Genomic DNA, 17,727 nt, shown 5'->3' with positions numbered 1-17,727 from the left:
ATTACAGTGCAAATAATGTATTGTTTAGTGTTGTGTAGTTGCTTTGCTGGCATGCATCTACAAAAAATTTTTTGCTGAGTTTTCCCCACCAAGACTTACATGCTAAAATTGCCACTGCATTAGAATGCAGTTTAAGCCACCATCGAGCAAATGTATCTAATGGGCTCTAGAGCGCCTAACGTCGTTTTCTTGTGCTTTGCCTTATTTCTTGATGTGCATCAGTTTTAGCGTGTAATATGTTTTGTGGAAAAAGTGTTGGAAATAGGTGTCTCCATGATGACAATCTAAATAGCCTATCTACACTTGGTAAAACGTTGTCATGATATTCGTGTGTGCTTCTCTGGCTCCTCTGACTCACGTGACATAGTTACCTGCTGTTCAGTCAACACACACACCCCTCTTGTCCCACTCACTCACTCAACAAGAGGCTGCCTCACTGCCTGATAGTCAGCAGCGGCAAGTCACAGTACAATATATATATTTTAAAGAAAAATGCCATGGTGGCCTCGCTTTAATTTAGAAGTAGCCCAAAAACCCACAACCCACGACCAATACATTTCCACCCGCAACATCGTTTTCAAATTAGACCAATTTTGCCTGAAAACCGTGGACATGGCAACCCTGGTGGGCAGACTGCAATTAGCGCCGTTTTCTGTTATCCGCGTTTCTTGATGTCAAGTGACACCCATTGATGCTTTCCATGAGGACCGTGCCCTCATTGGAACACATCTCCAAAGCCCCGTCGTCAACAGGCACCATCAGCAGCGCCCAGCGCCAGTTTACCATACAAACCTCCAACTACCCTGCTTACCCAATTAACATTCACGTTACTGTCTAAGCAAACCATTCAGAAGCACACCTAGTAGACACTCAAGTCTGTCACATTTACTGTGAGTGTGCTCTGGTGAGGCACTACTGATTGACACATTTATTTCTGTGGGTCTCTGCTGTTTTCTAACTGTGTACTCGTTTCCAGGGTCTGGATGATGAGAACCAGGAGGAGGGTAAGTTACTGGGCAGCTACACCTACCAGGATGATGAGGATGCACTACAGACTTATCCTGTCACCGTAAGTACACTTCAACACTACCTCAAGGGGCTTGATTGGCCAGTGGAAGATGTTAGTAGTCCACATGGCGTTCATCTCTAGTATGATTAGAGATGGTGACTTGGCAAGTTTTAGGTCTTGATACTTCTTACATGGCGTGAGTCTAAATTGAGTGTCTTCTGCTATCTATCCACAGGAGGAGAATGATAAAGCCTATCAGATCATTGAGGTACGAGTGCTGTCCAACTGGGGTCACCCAGAGTACACCTGCCTGTACCGCATCAGAGTGCACGGTCAGCCCAGTGTCAACTGATGGCACAGATCAGACCACCCTGTCTGCATTTTAATGTTCTGCAGATGACTGGAGCCAATTATGCATATTATGCAATGGTGGAAAAAGTGCCCAATTGTCATCCTTGAGTAAAAGTAAAGATACTCAAGTGAAAGTGAAAGTAACCCAGTGAAATACTACTTGAGTTAAAGTCTAAAAGTATTTGGTTTTAAATATACTTAAGTATCAAATGTAAATGTAATTGCTAAAATGTACTTAAGTATCAAAAGTAAAAGTATAAATAATTTCAAATTCCTTATATTAAGCAAACCAGACGGCACCATTTTCTTGTTTTTAAAATGTACGGATAGCCAGGGGCACACTCCAACACTCACTCATAATTTGCAATTGAAGCATTTGTGTTTAGTGAGTCCGCCAGATCAGAGGCGGTAGTGATGACCAGGGATGTTTCTTGTTAAGTGCCTGAATTGGACCATTTTCCTTTCCTGCTAAGAATTCAAAATGCAACAAGTAGTTTTGGGTGTCAGGGAAAATGTACGGAGTAAAAATAACATTATTTTCTGTAGGAATGTAGGGAAATAAAAAGTTGTCAGAGATATAAATAGTAAAGTGCAGATACCCCCAAAAACGGTGTAAGTAGTACTTTAAAGTATTTTTACACCCCAAAAATTATGCCCACACACACACATAAGTACTTGCGCCGCAAATTTGATTTGTGCACTAATTCACCCCACCAGGACAGAGGCTCTGCCAGAGTAACCACAGGTCTGGATCTGAAGCGAACGGCCACTGGTGCCTATGACAGTCAAAGGATAACCACATGGATCAGAATCTGTGCCCTACTACTTCAGACAAGACTAAATGTATTGGATTTTACATAGACCATTTTAGTTGTTTAGCAGGAGCACTTAGAGTCAAGTGCCTTGCTAGTCAGGTCTGGGATCTGAACCAGAAACCTTTCAGTTACTGGCCTAACGCTCTTAACAACTAGGCTATCTGCCACCCTTTTTATTGGCTGAAGAATGTTTCAAGTACATTTTGTGTTATGAGACCAGGTGAAACCATGGTGAAACCAGGGCCTATGTCCACAAAGCATATTAGAGTAGGAGTACTGATCTAAGATCAGTTTAGCCTTTTAGATCATAATGAATAAGAACATATGGACAGGTCCTAGACACTCCTACTCTGAGATGCTTTGTGGATATGGGCCCAGGTTTTACCATGTTCTCTTACGAACAATATAAGAATGTACACTTTTGTCAATAGTTTTTCATTTTAAGTCTACTGATATCAGTGTTACTTAAAAATATGTAAATGCTGTGATGACAAAGTGTTGTTTAATTGTTTGTTTTTTAAAGGGAATTTACAGCTCAAGTAAGTTAAGAATGTCTTACACTGGTCCTTTCAGCCACAGAAGTCAGGCTTTGGCCATGACCCTTTATAGATTATATACAAGTGAACAATTGTAAATCTTATTATTTATTTGTTTGTCCCGAGTTAATGAAATAGCGATCTGTGTAGTATATTTTTGTAAAGGGTTTTGAGACTATTTGTAAATTGTCTTGGGACTAAACAGGTGTTTTTTGTATTTTGTACATAATTGTAACTAGTAAGACATTTTCAAATAAAATACCTTAATTTTGAGTAGTTGTAATGTAACAGTTATTGATTTTGAATATTTTTGCTTTTTTAAATAACTTTTAAATGAAATCAGGCACTATTAGTTTCAACAAATGTGGGAATGTTTTGTCATCGTGCCCCACCGGCAGAGCTTGGTTGCAGTCTGATTCTCCACCCTTCTTCCTGATGTGAGCACACATTCACACATAGATTTTGATCTATTATGTTCAGTCAAGTAACTGACAAAAATGCACTATGGACAGTGTATGTCACACTCATCCCAGACCGAACAGACAAAAGAAAACAGGAATCTGGGTCCATGAGAGAGAGCTGTGTGCAGAATTCTCAGGTGCAGCAGTCTTTAGTGGTGGCTGTTCATCTGGGATGGTAGTATCTCTCGACCAGTGTTAGCCACTTTACAACAATCACTTCTATGCTCGCTTCGAGGCAAGCAACACTGAGGCATGCATGAGAGCATCAGCTGTTCCGGACGACTGTGTGATCACGCTCTCTGTAGCGTACGTGAGTAGTAAGACATTTAAACAGGTCAACATACACAAGGCTGCGGGGCCAGATGGATTACCAGGACGTGTGCTCCGGGCATGTGCTGACCAACTGGCAGGTGTCTTCACTGACATTTTCAACATGTCCCTGATTGAGTCTGTAATACTAACATGTTTCAAGCAGACCACCATAGTCCCTGTGCCCAAGAACACAAAGGCAACCTGCCAAAATGACTACAGACCCGTAGCACTCACATCCGTAGCCATGAAGTGCTTTGAAAGGTTGGTAATGGCTCACATCAACACCATTATCCCAGAAACCCTAGACCCATTCCAATTTGCACACTGCCCAAACAGATTCACAGATGATGCAATCTCTATTGCACTCCACACTGCCCTTTCCCACCTTAACAAAAGGAGCACTTATGTGAGAATGCTATTCATTGACTACAGCTCAGCGTTCAACATGTTGCTTCATGCTTTGTATGCGTGCGCTTACAGTGACTGTCACCCTGACATGGGTACTAGGTATGTTAGCTACCGCACCGTTGCAGGACAGTAGTGTTTGTGAAGCGAAGGGCACTGTGCTGGTGTTATTGCCTTTCATGCCCTCCCCATTGAGTAGTAGACTGTATGTATCAAGGTGACTTTTAGATGGGTTATCAATATGAGTTATTTATTGTGTAGGATGCTATCCTTACGTGAGATAAAAACAGCCACGTTAGCTACCACCGTGATACCCAGTAGGAAGTACTTTAAGTCGGCAGGCATGTTGATACAACACCAGTGCACTGATCGCTGGCTAATCTCGTCATGCAGCCCAATCAGCCATCTTAAAGGAGTAGTTCACAATGTTAGATGGTTCCTCACCCTGAAAGTAGTCTATTTGGTTTGATGTTACTTAAATGTGATATGGCCATAAAAAAAACATGCATGCTCACATGCCCGTCGCCGACGCTTGTTTAGCGGGTCAGAGACACAATCTGAAGGCTACCGATCTCGTCTTTGGGCAGTCCCAGATGTCCTGATATTTTCAAGCATGTTTGATTTTATCAGCACAAAACCTGCAATGCTCTTGTAGTGTGAGATGTGCAATGACACGCTTTGAGAACGGTGATCAGCAATAGACAATGAGAACTCCCCAGAGAAGCTGACGACCCTGTTTCGCATCACCCAGAATGTGTTGACTCTTGAGCAGGAGGGATGACTGCTACCAGGGGCGCATCTTTCAGTTGGGATTTCGGGGGAAATGTCCCCCCCCCCCCCCCTCAAATTCTGAAATTGCATTTTTGTTCCCCCCAGTTTTATCTTTGGAATGTGATACAAAACAAGACACGGCAGGTGTGCTTTAGGACCATGTCTCCGAGTGGTCGGGTAGGCTGTTTGGAGTGTTTATCCGACTGGATTTAGGACCACACAGACACCACAGAGTGGGCTGGCTGGCTGGACCAGCATGGGAGAGTTGAGCATAGTTCAGTGTGTTCTGGCTACTCTTTAGTTGACTGATTAGCTGGCAAGGTAACTGCTGTTTAACTAAAAAAATTAACTAGTGTTTATTCGCAGTGCTGAGCTAGTATTGTAACTGAAATAAAATCAAATTTTATTTGTCACATGCACAAGCACGTAACCAACAATTCCATTTTTTTTTTAAATACAATAAATAAATAAAAGTAACAAATAATTAAAGAACAGCAGTAAAATAACAATAGCGAGGGCTATATACAGGGGGTACCGGTAGAGTCAATGTGCGGGGGCACCGGTTAGTCGAGGTAATTGAGGTAATATATGTAGGTAGAGTTCTTAAAGTGACTATGCATAGATAATCAACAGAGAGTAGCAGTAGCGTAGAAAGGGGGGGGGCAATGCAAATAGTTTGGGTGGCCATTTGATTAGATGTTCAGGAGTCTTATGGCTTGGGGGAAGAAGCTGTTTAGAAGCCTCTTGGACCTAGACTTGGCACTCCGGTACCGCTTGCCGTGCGGTAGCAGAGAGAACAGTCTATTACGAGGGTGGCTGGAGTCTTTGACAATTTTTAGGGCCTTCCTCTGACACTGCCTGTTATAGAGGTCCTGGATGGCAGGAAGCTTGGCCTCAGTGATGTACTGGGCCATAGACACTACCCTCTGTAGGGCCTTGCGATCGGAGGCCGCAGGCAGTGATGCAACCAGATAGGATGCTCTCGATGGTGCAGCTGTAGAACCTTTTGAGGATCTGAGGACCCATGACAAATCTTTTCAGTCTCCTGAGGCGGAATGGGTTTTGTCGTGCCTTCTTCACGACTGTCTTGGTGTGCTTGGACCATGTTAGTTGGTTGGTGATGTGGATACCAAGGAACTTGAAACTCTCAAACTGTTCCACTACAGCCCCGTCGATGAGAATGGGGGCGTGCTTTGTCCTCCTTTTCCTGTAGTCCACAATCATCTCCAGTGTTCTTGCCACAGGGACTATGGTGGTCTGCTTGAAACATGTTGGTATTACAGACTCAGACAGAGAGATGTTGAACATGTCAGTGAAGACACTTACCAGTTGGTCAGCGCATGCTCGGAGTACACGTCCTGGTAATCCGTCTGGCCCTGCGGCCTTGTGAATGTTGACCTGTTTAAAGGTCTTACTCACATCGGCTACGGAGACCGTGATCACACAGTCGTCTGGAACAGCTGATGCGCTCATGCATGTTTCAGTGTTACTTGCCTCGAAGCGAGCATATAAGTAATTGAGCTCGTCAGGTAGGCTCAAGTCACAGGGCAGCTCGCGGCTGTGCTTCCCTTTGTAGTCTGTAAAAGTTTGCAAGCCCTGACACATCCGACGAGCATCGGAGCCGGTGTAGTGTGTTCCGATCTTAGTCCTGTATTGATGCTTTGCCTGGTTCGTCGGAGGGCATAACAGGATTTCTTATAAGCTTCCGGGTTAGAGTCCCGCTCCTTGAAATCGGCAGCTCTACCCTTTAGCTCAGTGAGGATGTTACCTGTGATTCATTGCTTCTGGTTTGGGTATGTACGTACAGTCACTGTGGAGACGACGTAATCGATGCACTTATTGATGAAGCCAGTGACTGATGTGGTGTGCTCCTCAATGCCATCGGAAGAATCCTGGAACATATTCCAGTCTGTGCCAGCAAAACAGCAGCTTAGCATCTGCTTCATCTGACCACTTTTCTATTGACTGAGTCACTGGTGCTTCCTGCTTTAGTTTTCGCTTGCAGTCATCTTTGCAGGACGGCCACTCTTAGGGAGAGTAGCAACAGTCCTGAACTTTCTCCATTTATATCCAATTTGTCTTACCGTGGACTGATGAACATCAAGGCTTTTAGAGATACTTTTGTAACCATTTCCAGCTTTATGCAAGTCAACAATTCTTCATCTTAGGTCTTCTAAGATCTCTTTTGTTCAAGGCATGGTTCACATCAAACAATGCCTCTTGTGAATAGCAAACCCATACTTTGTGAGTGTTATTTATGGGCAGGGCATCTCTAACCAACATCTCCAATCTCGTCTCATTGATTGGACTCCAAGTTAGCTGACTCCTGACTCCAATTAGCTTTTGGAGAAGTCATTAGCCTAGGGGTTCACATATTTTTTCCAACCTGCACTGTGAATGTTTAAATGATGTATTCAATATAGACAAGAAAAATACAAGAATTTGTTTAAGCAGACTGTGTTTGTCTATTGTTGTGATTTAAATGAAGATCAGATCAAATGTTATGACCAATTTATGCAGAAATCCAAGTAATTCCAAAGGGTTCACATACTTTTTTTTGTCAACCACAGCATTCAAATCAACAGCAGTATCTCTACCTACTTCCGTCCCATTCCTGTTGCCGTAGAAAATACTTGTGGTGTCCAGCATTTCCTGTCTATTCCCTACTAGCACATAGACGTTTCTCTGTGAAAGTTTTGACATATCCTCTTTACCTGTCTAGTTATGACAGTGTGGGTAGAGGGTATGGGTGTGCCCTTTCTTCCTCTAACCTCTTGTTTTTTTCTCAACCGTTGTCTCTTGGTTGGGGGACGCAGCGTGGCTGTGGCTCAGGTCGTGATGGGCCCGCAGACACTGACACCTGCAGACCGCTCTCCAAGCCTGGGGCCCCAGCATCGACATGCTCCGTGTGCAGTGCGTGATGGAGGAGATGGACACCACCCTCTCACTGGGGGCCCAGAGCCTCATGGACCTGGTGCAGTTTCAGCAGAAGGTGGGTCCATCTCTTGTCAAATCAGCAGTCACCAATACCAGTCAATAGAAGCCTCAGTGGAAAATTACATTCGCCGGAATTACACAGAAGACAGTGGCTTTATTGTATTGTTCAGTCTTCTAACCACCAATATAGCCCTCGGATAGCGAGAAGCTCTAACTAGTGAACACAAAAGACAGTCAATGTATTGCATGTTAATTATATGTAAGTTAATCAAGCGCTTTGGTGTTTTTCCAGAACAAAGCTTGACGCATTAAGATGGTTTCTGTCCCTCCTCATTGGCAGTGGGGCTCTCTCTGCTCTGGCTAAAGGAACTAATGGACCCTATGCAGCTACAGCTGACATCCAACCTCAGCCTTCAGTCAACACCAGCCTCCAGTCAGACGAGATGTCTGGCTCTGTTTCAACAGATCCATGTCCCCAGTCTCGGGTAGCCACCAATAACCACACCTGCAGACATGATGTCACCCTTCTTTAATGGCCAGCCAGGAGGACGGAGGCCCAGACATGCTCCCTATGCTGCAGAATGTGTGTGGGTAGGTGACGCAGCTCCGCATCGAGGATGCCGCAAAAACATCCAACGGCCCACAGTGAGTAGGCTGGTAGTGACTTTATGGTTAGGTTAACTACAACGTGGAACTCCCTCTAAAGGTTTACATGGTAGGGTGGGTGGTGGGAGTAGAATACAGTCCAGATGTTATGGTTAGGAGTCAAGTCGATGGAGGAGGTCGAGAGCCACACGTCCTCCGAAACACGACCCTGCCAAGCCACACTGCTTCTTGACACACTGCTCGCTTAACCCGCAAGCACCACTGTTCAACTGGCAACCGAAATCAGCTTGCAGGTGCCCGGCTGGCCACAAGGAGTCACTAGAGTGCGATGGGACAAGAACATCCCTGTCTGCCAAACCCTCCCCTAACCCGGATGACGCCGGGCCAATTATGTGCCGCCTCATGGGTCTCCCGGTCACAGCCAGCTGTGACACAGCCTGGGATCGAACCTGGGTCTGTAGTGACACCTCAAGCACTGCGATGCCGTGCCTTAGACCGTTGTGCTACTCGGGAGGCCGCTGTCAGTGGCTTTTGTAGCGGTTCTGGTTGCATTGTGGTGTGTCTGTGTTAATGTTAGAGTAAATGTCTTTGTTAGGGTTTGTGTGTCTGTATTACTGCAGGTCTTGACAGAGAACTCCTGGCCCTATGACAGTAATGGCTGTAAAACCTGTAAGCATAGGAAAGGATATATTCAAGTGCAATGTTAGCAGGTTAACATGAGAGGGCAACAGATCCAAAGAGCTACTGCTGGAGCAGGTTATGGAGTTGCGTCTGGAGCAGATGGAGAGGAGGCTGATGGAACACATGGAACAGCTGCTGGATGCCCTGCAGCAGCGCCTGAAGAAGGCCTTACTACAGGCCCTGCCCCTGGCCCTTCCCCTCAACCACTCAAGACCACAGCGCCCAGCCGCAGGCCCTGTACTGACTTCAGACCTGATTCCTACACTGACTCCAGCCCATGCACTGACTGAACCCAATAACCCAACTCACCAGAGACCAGCTGCTGTCTTCACTGTAGTTTTACCACTTGTATTTGTTTGTGAAATAATGTCTGACTGATTGTTGTTCATTTGACTCCCTTTCATATTCTGCATATTAACTTATGGTTTTGAATGAGTGCACTGTATGATCAGGTGTGAAAAATAACATATTGTTTGTAACAAAACCACAAAAGGCTTTGCATTATTCTTTGAGCAAGAGTAAATATAAAAACGTGCTCTCCAGCCCACATCTGTTCTCCGTAGTATACAAAAGAACGTTCCTCTGTAATGCCATTTATTTTATGTTGGCAATGGTGGAGCACTAGGTGGAGCCGTTGGTTTGGTGACTTCGGAAGAACTCCGTTGCTGTGTCCTTGAACAGGGCACCACACACCAGGCTGATCTTTCCAGGAAAAGCTCAGCTGGCTAAATGGGTTATTGATTATGTAAAACAATTTGCTGGATGTTTTTGTGTGGATTACAATACCAGCTAAGCCAATATAGAAGTATGTCTCTGAAGAAAAATCCTTTGTATCAATTGGGATCGGGTATCAAACTGGATTGAAACAGTTAGCGCTTTGGTTATAAACAACTTGTGTTCACCTATCTCAGAGTGCTGATTTAGGATCAGTTCTCCCTTTTCAGATTATATTGAACAAGAGTATACGGACAGGGGAGACCTCATCCTCGATCGGCATTCCTACTCTGAGATGCTTAGCCCCTGTACTGCTGTTACCCTGTGGCGTCTCTGCCACTGCGTAACTTTCCAGCTCGGGTTGATGTGGATGCATGTCTGTGTTGTGTCCACACCGCTGATCTTTCTGCACTCATCCAGTGAGCCAAGTCACAGAGTGAGACAGTGTTTTCCTCCAGGACCTGCATAGTATACATACAAACTTCAGACAGCTTCAAACCAACCAAACCACAGAACCACAGGTCAGTGGTGGTTGACTGGACCCAGGCAGACAGAACCAGGGCACAGCTGCCTGTGAGCAAACAGCAGGTCCTGGGCTGCTCACTGAGGAAAGGAAGTGAAGTGGTTCCAACTGTATCAACAATGTCTGACTGTTGCTGCTCCAACTCTGTCCGGCCCTGGATGGAACACAGCTTGGGTTAATGAAGAGATCAAATCAAAGTTTTCCAAGGCTTACAGGTTTTGTTGAACCTGTTGGACGAGGAGCATTCGGAAGTATCAGAGTATGAGTGCTGATCTGCGATCATTTTGACCTTTTCGATGTGTGTTCATATTGCTGCACGGACGGACGCGGGGCTGATCCTAGATCAGCGTTCCTACTCTTATGAATACAGGCCTACGTGTGATTTAAATACAACAGGGAAAGATCTGACCCATGGGCCTGTTAGTAAGATAACATAACACCCCTCTCAAATCGACATCCTTCAGATATATCATCAGATATATCATGTTGGCATGTTAGTTAGCACAGCAGTATTCTCATTTGGCCCCAGCCAACTGATATTTAACCTGCGTATGACTCATCCGATAAATTAAACTCAAATTATTAATACACTTTCATCGTATCCTTAGCATTCATCCGCACTGTAACTGTAGCCTCTCAGGGCCTCCACTATATGTAGTCTAGGTCATCACGAACGCATGGAAAGTACATTAACAGCAGATCACTTAGTTTGACTGATGGGACATTTACTGTTTTTCCAGAAACCTCGAGCCTATCATTTACAGTACATTGACCAAACATTTCATCGGTGAGGTCTCTGTAACTGATAAGTCACACTGTGGTCACGTTGGGCCCTGGTCAAAAACAGTGCACACTATCTAGGTTCCCTGGTTCAGCTGAGCCCAAAGAACATACAATGGAACGGACACTGTAGAGTATTATGTCATGGACCCTTCCCTGTATATAAATCACCTCATACTGTGGTTAATTCATATTAATGTGGTACTTACTCGCAACCTAGCATGTTACTGTGAGGGTATATGGGAGGAGGTGACCTTAATCAAATGTAAGAGATGACCATGGTTTAAGAGATTACCTAATTCTGTCTTTGTTTTGCTGCACGTGCTATCGGCCCAAGTCCTGCTTGTCCCCATAATGACCTGAGATACATATTGTTCACGCACGCACGCACGCACACACACACACACACACACACACACACACACACACACACACACACACACACACACACACACACACACACACACACACACACACACACACACACACACACACACACACACACACACACACACACACACACACACACACACACACACACACACACACACACACACACACACACACACACACAGAGTGCAGCTGAAACCACAGCTGTGGTCACATATTTACAAGCTGTGTGTGTTTTCCCTCCCCTGCCTTGGGTCATGTAATAAAGCCAGATGGTGGTCAAATATTCTCCTTCCTGCTCTTAAACCTGGTGAGGTGATCGCCCTCAGAGACAGTTGATTAAGTCCGGTGTGTCATCCTTAAAGTGCCTTGACATGCCCTCAGAGAGGTTTAAAGGGGTTTATGGTGACCGCGTTGTTTTTCTCCTTTAAACTTCTAATTTAAAACCTGTAGAACGACACTGTCTGTCATAATGACTAGGGAGTCAGGAGTTTTTCCCTGGTCAGGCTTTGTGGTCAGAAAAAACTCATGGCCCTATAAAGTAATGACTGCAAAAACGTGTGAGAATAGAAAGGATACTGTATGTTTTGGTCTCCCGAGTGGCGCAGTGGTCTAAGGCACTTCAACTCAGTGCAAGAGGTGTCACTACAGACCCTGGTTCGATTCCAGGCTGTATCACAACCGGCCGTGATTGGGAGTCCCATAGGGGGGCCCAGAATTGTCCGGGTTAGAGTTTTGCCGGGGTAGGCCGTCATTGTAAATAAGAATTTGTTCTTAACTGACTTGCCTTATTAAATGAAGGTTAAATTAAAAATAAATGTTTGAGTGACAGTTCCAAAGAGAGATACAGTACTTTAATTCCTATGAAACCTCATGTCAGGGTTATGTTTCTGTTGTCAGATCTGGTAGAGTAAATCTGGCCTGTGCTTTACAGAATCATCTTAAAGGATGTTGAGCTTTGGCAGTGAGTAGGTGTTCAATATCTAAAGCCATTTATGAGTTAGGTTTATGAGCTTTCAGATTTATAAGGCTCTCTTTTCCCATATCATGTACACATGGCAATGATAATATAAAAGGAGTTAAACTAAGTTTTTATGGAGCAGGCACATGATCATACTGTGACTTATTTGGTTAAGAAAGCGAATGTGACCATGATTGATTGATTACATCTATGCATGCTTCGACAAAAACAACACAGTCCATGAGAGCCCCCACCGTCCCAGAGGACTGGGTGATCTCGCTCTCCGAGGCGACGTGAGTAAGGCTTTTAATCTGGTCAAAACTCGCAAGGCCGCGGGGCTGGACAGTATTCCAAGGCGCGTTCCCAGAGCACGTGCAGACCAACTGGCAGGCATCTTCACTGTCATTTTCAACCTCTCCTTGTCCCAGCCCGTAATCCTCACACCTCATGCTGACCACCATCACTCCTGTTCCCAAGAACTCTTAGACTACCTGCCACAATGACTACCGCCCCGTAGCACTTGCATCTGTAATCATGAAGTGCTTTAGCAAGGTCGGTCATGGCACACATCAACTCCATCACCCCAGACACCCTAGACCCACTCTATTTGCATACCGCCCCAACAGATCTACAGACAATGCAATCTCAATTCCCCTTCACACTGCCCTCTCCCACCTGGACAAGAGGAATACCTATGTGAGAATGCTGTTCATTGACTACAGCTTAGTATTCATCACCATAATGCCCTCTGAGCTCGTCACCAACCTCGGGACCCCTGGAACTGATCACCTCCCTCCGCAACTGGATCCTGGACTTCTTGACGGGCCGACCCCAGGGGGTGAGGGTAGGCAACAACACCTCCGCTATACTGACCCTCAACACGTGGGCCCCCCAGGGGTGTGTTCTCCACGCTTCCGTCCGGCAGGCGATACCGGTGTATCAAGGCTCAGACCAACAGACTCAAAAACAGCTTCTATCCTTTGGCCATAAGACTGTTAGATGGCAAACAACGACTGCTTTCCCTCTCCTACAGACTATCCACACTGGCTCATCCACAGGTCTCTACCCACTCAGACACGCACATCTTCGCTGCTACTCTTACTCACACGCATACAAACATACTTGCATACCGAGAGACATACCAGAGACTGAAAAACAGCTTCTATCTCAAGGCCATCAGACTGTTAAACAGCCATCACTAAAATTGAGTGGCTGCTGCCAACATACTGACTCAACTCCAGCCACTTTAATAATGGAAAAATTGATGTAATAAATGTATCACTAGCCACTTTAAACAATGCCACTTCATATCATGTTTACATACCCTACATTACTCATCTCATATCTATATACTGTACTCTATACCATCTACTGCATCTTGCCATCTTGATGTAATGTATCACTAGCCACTTTAAACAATGCCACTTTTATATGTTTACATACCCTACCTTACTCATCTCATATGTATATACTGTACTCTATACCATCCACTGCGTCTTGCCTATGCCGTTCTATACCATCACTCATTCATATATTTTTTTATGTAGATATTCTTATTCATTCCTTTACACTTGTGTGAATAAGGGAATTGTATTGAAATTGTTAGGTTAGATTACTCGTTGGATATTACTGCATTGTCGGAACTAGAAGCACAAGCATTTTGCTACACTCGCATTAACATCTGCTAACCATGTGTATGTGACAAATAAAATTTGATTTGATTTGACATACCCACACGCACACACTCCCTCACACCTACGCTGCTGCTACAATTAGTATTGATTTGATTTATCAGTACCATTACGCTGCTGGTCATTGATTATTGAGTGCCATTAGGATTAGTATCTATCTATTTATCCTGCAACTGGTCACTAGTACTCCTGTTTACATGTATATATTACCATTAGTATATTACCATAAGTATTTATATATTCCTGCTACCAGTCACTTTTCAGCCCTGTTTACAATGTATATTCTAATACCAGACCTTTTTTATGTATAAACCTACCTCAACCCTTTCAGTACTACCCCACGTTGAATAAGGTACTGGCACTGACCTGTATAGACTTGCATTCTCGTGTTTCCACAACCTGTATCGTACTTCTTGTGTTTTAAAAAAATGCAATTTTCTATTATTATCTCTATTATTATTATTATTATTATCAATGTATTGTCAGTGCAAAGAGCTCTCAAATAAGAATTCCAATGTACTGTTTCACACCTGTTGTATTCGGTGCTCGTGTCGAATAAATTTTGACACTTGAAACTGAAGCGACAACAACAATGAAATGGGAGTACAACACATCGAGGAGTCTAAAATGCATTTCCAATATGCTTCTCTGTAACGGTCCTGACCTGTTTTATGTTGTTTTTTATGTGTTTATGGTCAGGGCATGTGTTTTGGGTGGGCAGTCTATGTTATCTGTTTCTATGTTGGTTTTGGGTTGCCTGGTATGGCTCTTGATTAGAGGCAGGTGGTTTGCGTTTTCCTCTAATTAAGAGTCATATTTAGGTAGGGCGTTCTCACTGTTTGTTTGTGGGTGATTGTCTCCTGTGTCTGTGTTATGTCTTACACCATACGGGATTGTTTCGGTTGTTCGTTTCGTTTCGTTTCGATGTAGTATGTTTCCTGTCCGTAAGTGTTACGTGTAGTTATGTAAGTTTATGTTCAGGTTTCGTCTACGTCGTTTTCTTGTTTTGTATTTTTGAAAGTGTTTTGTTTTTCGTGTTGCCATTATCGTTATAAATAAAAAGATGGCTTATTTCCCTCAAGCTGCATTTTGGTCTGAAGATCCTTCTCTCCTCACCTCGTCCGAGGATGAGGAGAGAGACAGCCGATACAGAATCACCCACCACGCTAAGACCAAGCGGCAAGGGAAAACTCAATGGAGTAAGGGACAGGTAAACCAGGACTCATGGACATAGGAGGAAATATTGGATGGAAAGGGACCATGGACTCAACCAGGAGAATATCGCCGCCCTAAAGCTGAGCTGGAGGCAGCGAAGGCAGAGAGGCGGAGATATGAAGAGGCAGCAAGGAGACGTGGCTGGAAGCCCGAAAAGCCATGGGAGCAGCAGGAGGCACTGAGGAGAGCAGAGGCTACCGGAGAGAGGAACCGGAGCTATGAGGGAACGCGTCTGGCACGGAAGCCCAAAAAGCCCGTAAGTAATTCCCAAAAATTTCTTGGGGGGTGGCTAGGAGGTAGTGGGCCAAGGGCAGGTAGGAGACCTGCGCCCACTTCCCAGGCTTACCGTGGAGAGCGGGAGTACGGGCAGGCGCCGTGTTACGCAGTAGAGCGAACGGTGTCTCCTGTACGAGTGCATAGCCCAGTGCGGGTTATTCCACCTCCCCGCACTGGTAGGGCTAGATTGGGTATTGAGCCAGGTGTCATGAGGCCGGCTCAACGCGTCTGGTCTCCAGTGCGTCTCCTCGGGCCGGCATACATGGCACCTGCCTTACGCATGGTTTCCCCGGTTCGCCTACATAGCCCGGTGCGGGTTATTCCACCTCCCTGCACTGGTCGGGCGACCGGGAGCATTCAACCAGGTAAGGTTGGGCAGGCTCAATGCTCAAGAGTGCCAGTACGTCTCCACGGTCCGGTATTTCCGGCGCCACCTCCCCGCCCCAGCCTAGTACCTACAGTGTCTACACTACGCACTAGGCTACCAGTGCGTCTCCTGAGCCCTGTTCCTCCTCCACGCACTCTCCCTGTAGTGCGTGTATCTAGCTCGGTGCCTCCAGTTCCGGCACCACGCACTAAGCCACCTGTGCGTCTCCAGAGCCCTGTACACACTGTATGTTCTCCCCCTACTAATCCTGATGTGCTTGTCCTCAGCCCGGTGTCACCAGTGCCGGTACCACGCATCAGTTATAGAGTGGGCTTTGAGAATACAGTGTGCCCTGTTCCTGCTCCCCGCACTAGTAGGAAGGTGCTTATCCTTAGCCCGGTGCCTCCAGTTCCGGCACCACGCACCAGGTCTACAGTGCGCCGTATCCGACCAGAGCCATCCGTCTCCCCAGCGCCATCTGAGCCATCCGTCTCCCCAGCGCCATCTGAGCCATCCGTCTCCCCAGCGCCATCTGAGCCATCCGTCTCCCCAGCGCCATCTGAGCCATCCGTCTCCCCAGCGCCATCTGAGCCATCCGTCTCCCCAGCGCCATCTGAGCCATCCGTCTCCCCAGCGCCGTCTGAGTCATCCGTCTGCCAGGAGCCTGCAAAGCCGCCCGTCTGCCATGAGCCTGCAAAGCCGCCTGTCTGCCATGAGCCTGCAAAGCCATCCGCCAGACAGGAGCCGCTAGAGCCGTCAGCCAGACAGGAGCCGCTAGAGCCGCCCGCCAGACAGGATCTGCCAGAGCCGCCCGCCAGACAGGATCTGCCAGAGCCGCCCGCCAGACAGGATCTGCCAGAGCCGCCAACCAGACAGGATCTGCCAGAGCCGCCAACCAGACAGGATCTGCCAGAGCCGCCAACCAGACAGGATCTGCCAGAGCCGCCAGCGAGCCATGAGCAGCCAGAGCCGCCAGCGAGCCATGAGCAGCCAGAGCCGTCAGAGAGCCATGAGCGTCGAGAGCCGTCAGCCTGCCATGAGCGTCGAGAGCCGTCAGCCTGCCATGAGCGTCGAGAGCCGTCAGCCTGCCATGAGCGTCGAGAGCCGTCAGCCTGCCATGAGCGTCGAGAGCCGTCAGCCTGCCATGAGCGTCGAGAGCCGTCAGCCTGCATAGACCTGCCAGAGTCCCTCAGCCAGGATCTGCCAGAGTATATCAGCCGGGACCTGCCCCTTGTCCCGGTGTTGCCCCTTGTCCCGGTGATGCCCCTTGTCCCGGTGTTGCCCCTTGTCCCGGTGCTGCCCCTTGTCCCGGTGCTGCCCCTTATCCCGGTGCTGGTCTTTATCCTGGTGCTGCCCCTTGTCCCGGTGCTGCCCCTTGTCCCGGTGCTGCCCCTTCTCCTGGTGCTGGCCGTTTATTTAGGGGATGTGAGTTTTAGGGTGGTCATTGGGAGGGGAAGACAGAAGCGGGGAGTGACTATGGTGGTGTGGGGACAGCGTCCTGAGCCGGAGCCACCCCCGTGGTCAACTGCCCACCCAGACCCTCCCCTGGACTTTGTGCTGGTGCGCCCAGCGTTCGCACCTTGAGGGGGGGGGGGGTTCTGTAACGGTCCTGACCTGTTTTATGTTGTTTTTTATGTGTTTATGGTCAGGGCATGTGTTTTGGGTGGGCAGTCTATGTTATCTGTTTCTATGTTGGTTTTGGGTTGCCTGGTATGGCTCTTGATTAGAGGCAGGTGGTTTGCGTTTTCCTCTAATTAAGAGTCATATTTAGGTAGGGCGTTCTCACTGTTTGTTTGTGGGTGATTGTCTCCTGTGTCTGTGTTATGTCTTACACCATACGGGATTGTTTCGGTTGTTCGTTTCGTTTCGATGTAGTATGTTTCCTGTCCGTAAGTGTTACGTGTAGTTATGTAAGTTTATGTTCAG

At 46.6% G+C, this 17,727-nt stretch overlaps 1 pseudogene; it reads left to right on the top strand.

Moving 5' to 3' along the window:
- Positions 1-691: 691 nt before the first annotated feature.
- LOC129828520 (ATPase PAAT-like) lies at positions 692-12,738 on the top strand (annotated as a pseudogene).
- Positions 12,739-17,727: the final 4,989 nt, after the last annotated feature.

The sequence above is a fragment of the Salvelinus fontinalis genome, chromosome 30 (genome assembly GCF_029448725.1).
Source record: "Salvelinus fontinalis isolate EN_2023a chromosome 30, ASM2944872v1, whole genome shotgun sequence".
In the NCBI taxonomy this organism is placed as follows: domain Eukaryota; kingdom Metazoa; phylum Chordata; class Actinopteri; order Salmoniformes; family Salmonidae; genus Salvelinus; species Salvelinus fontinalis.
This window is presented reverse-complemented; position numbering and strand designations above follow the sequence as displayed.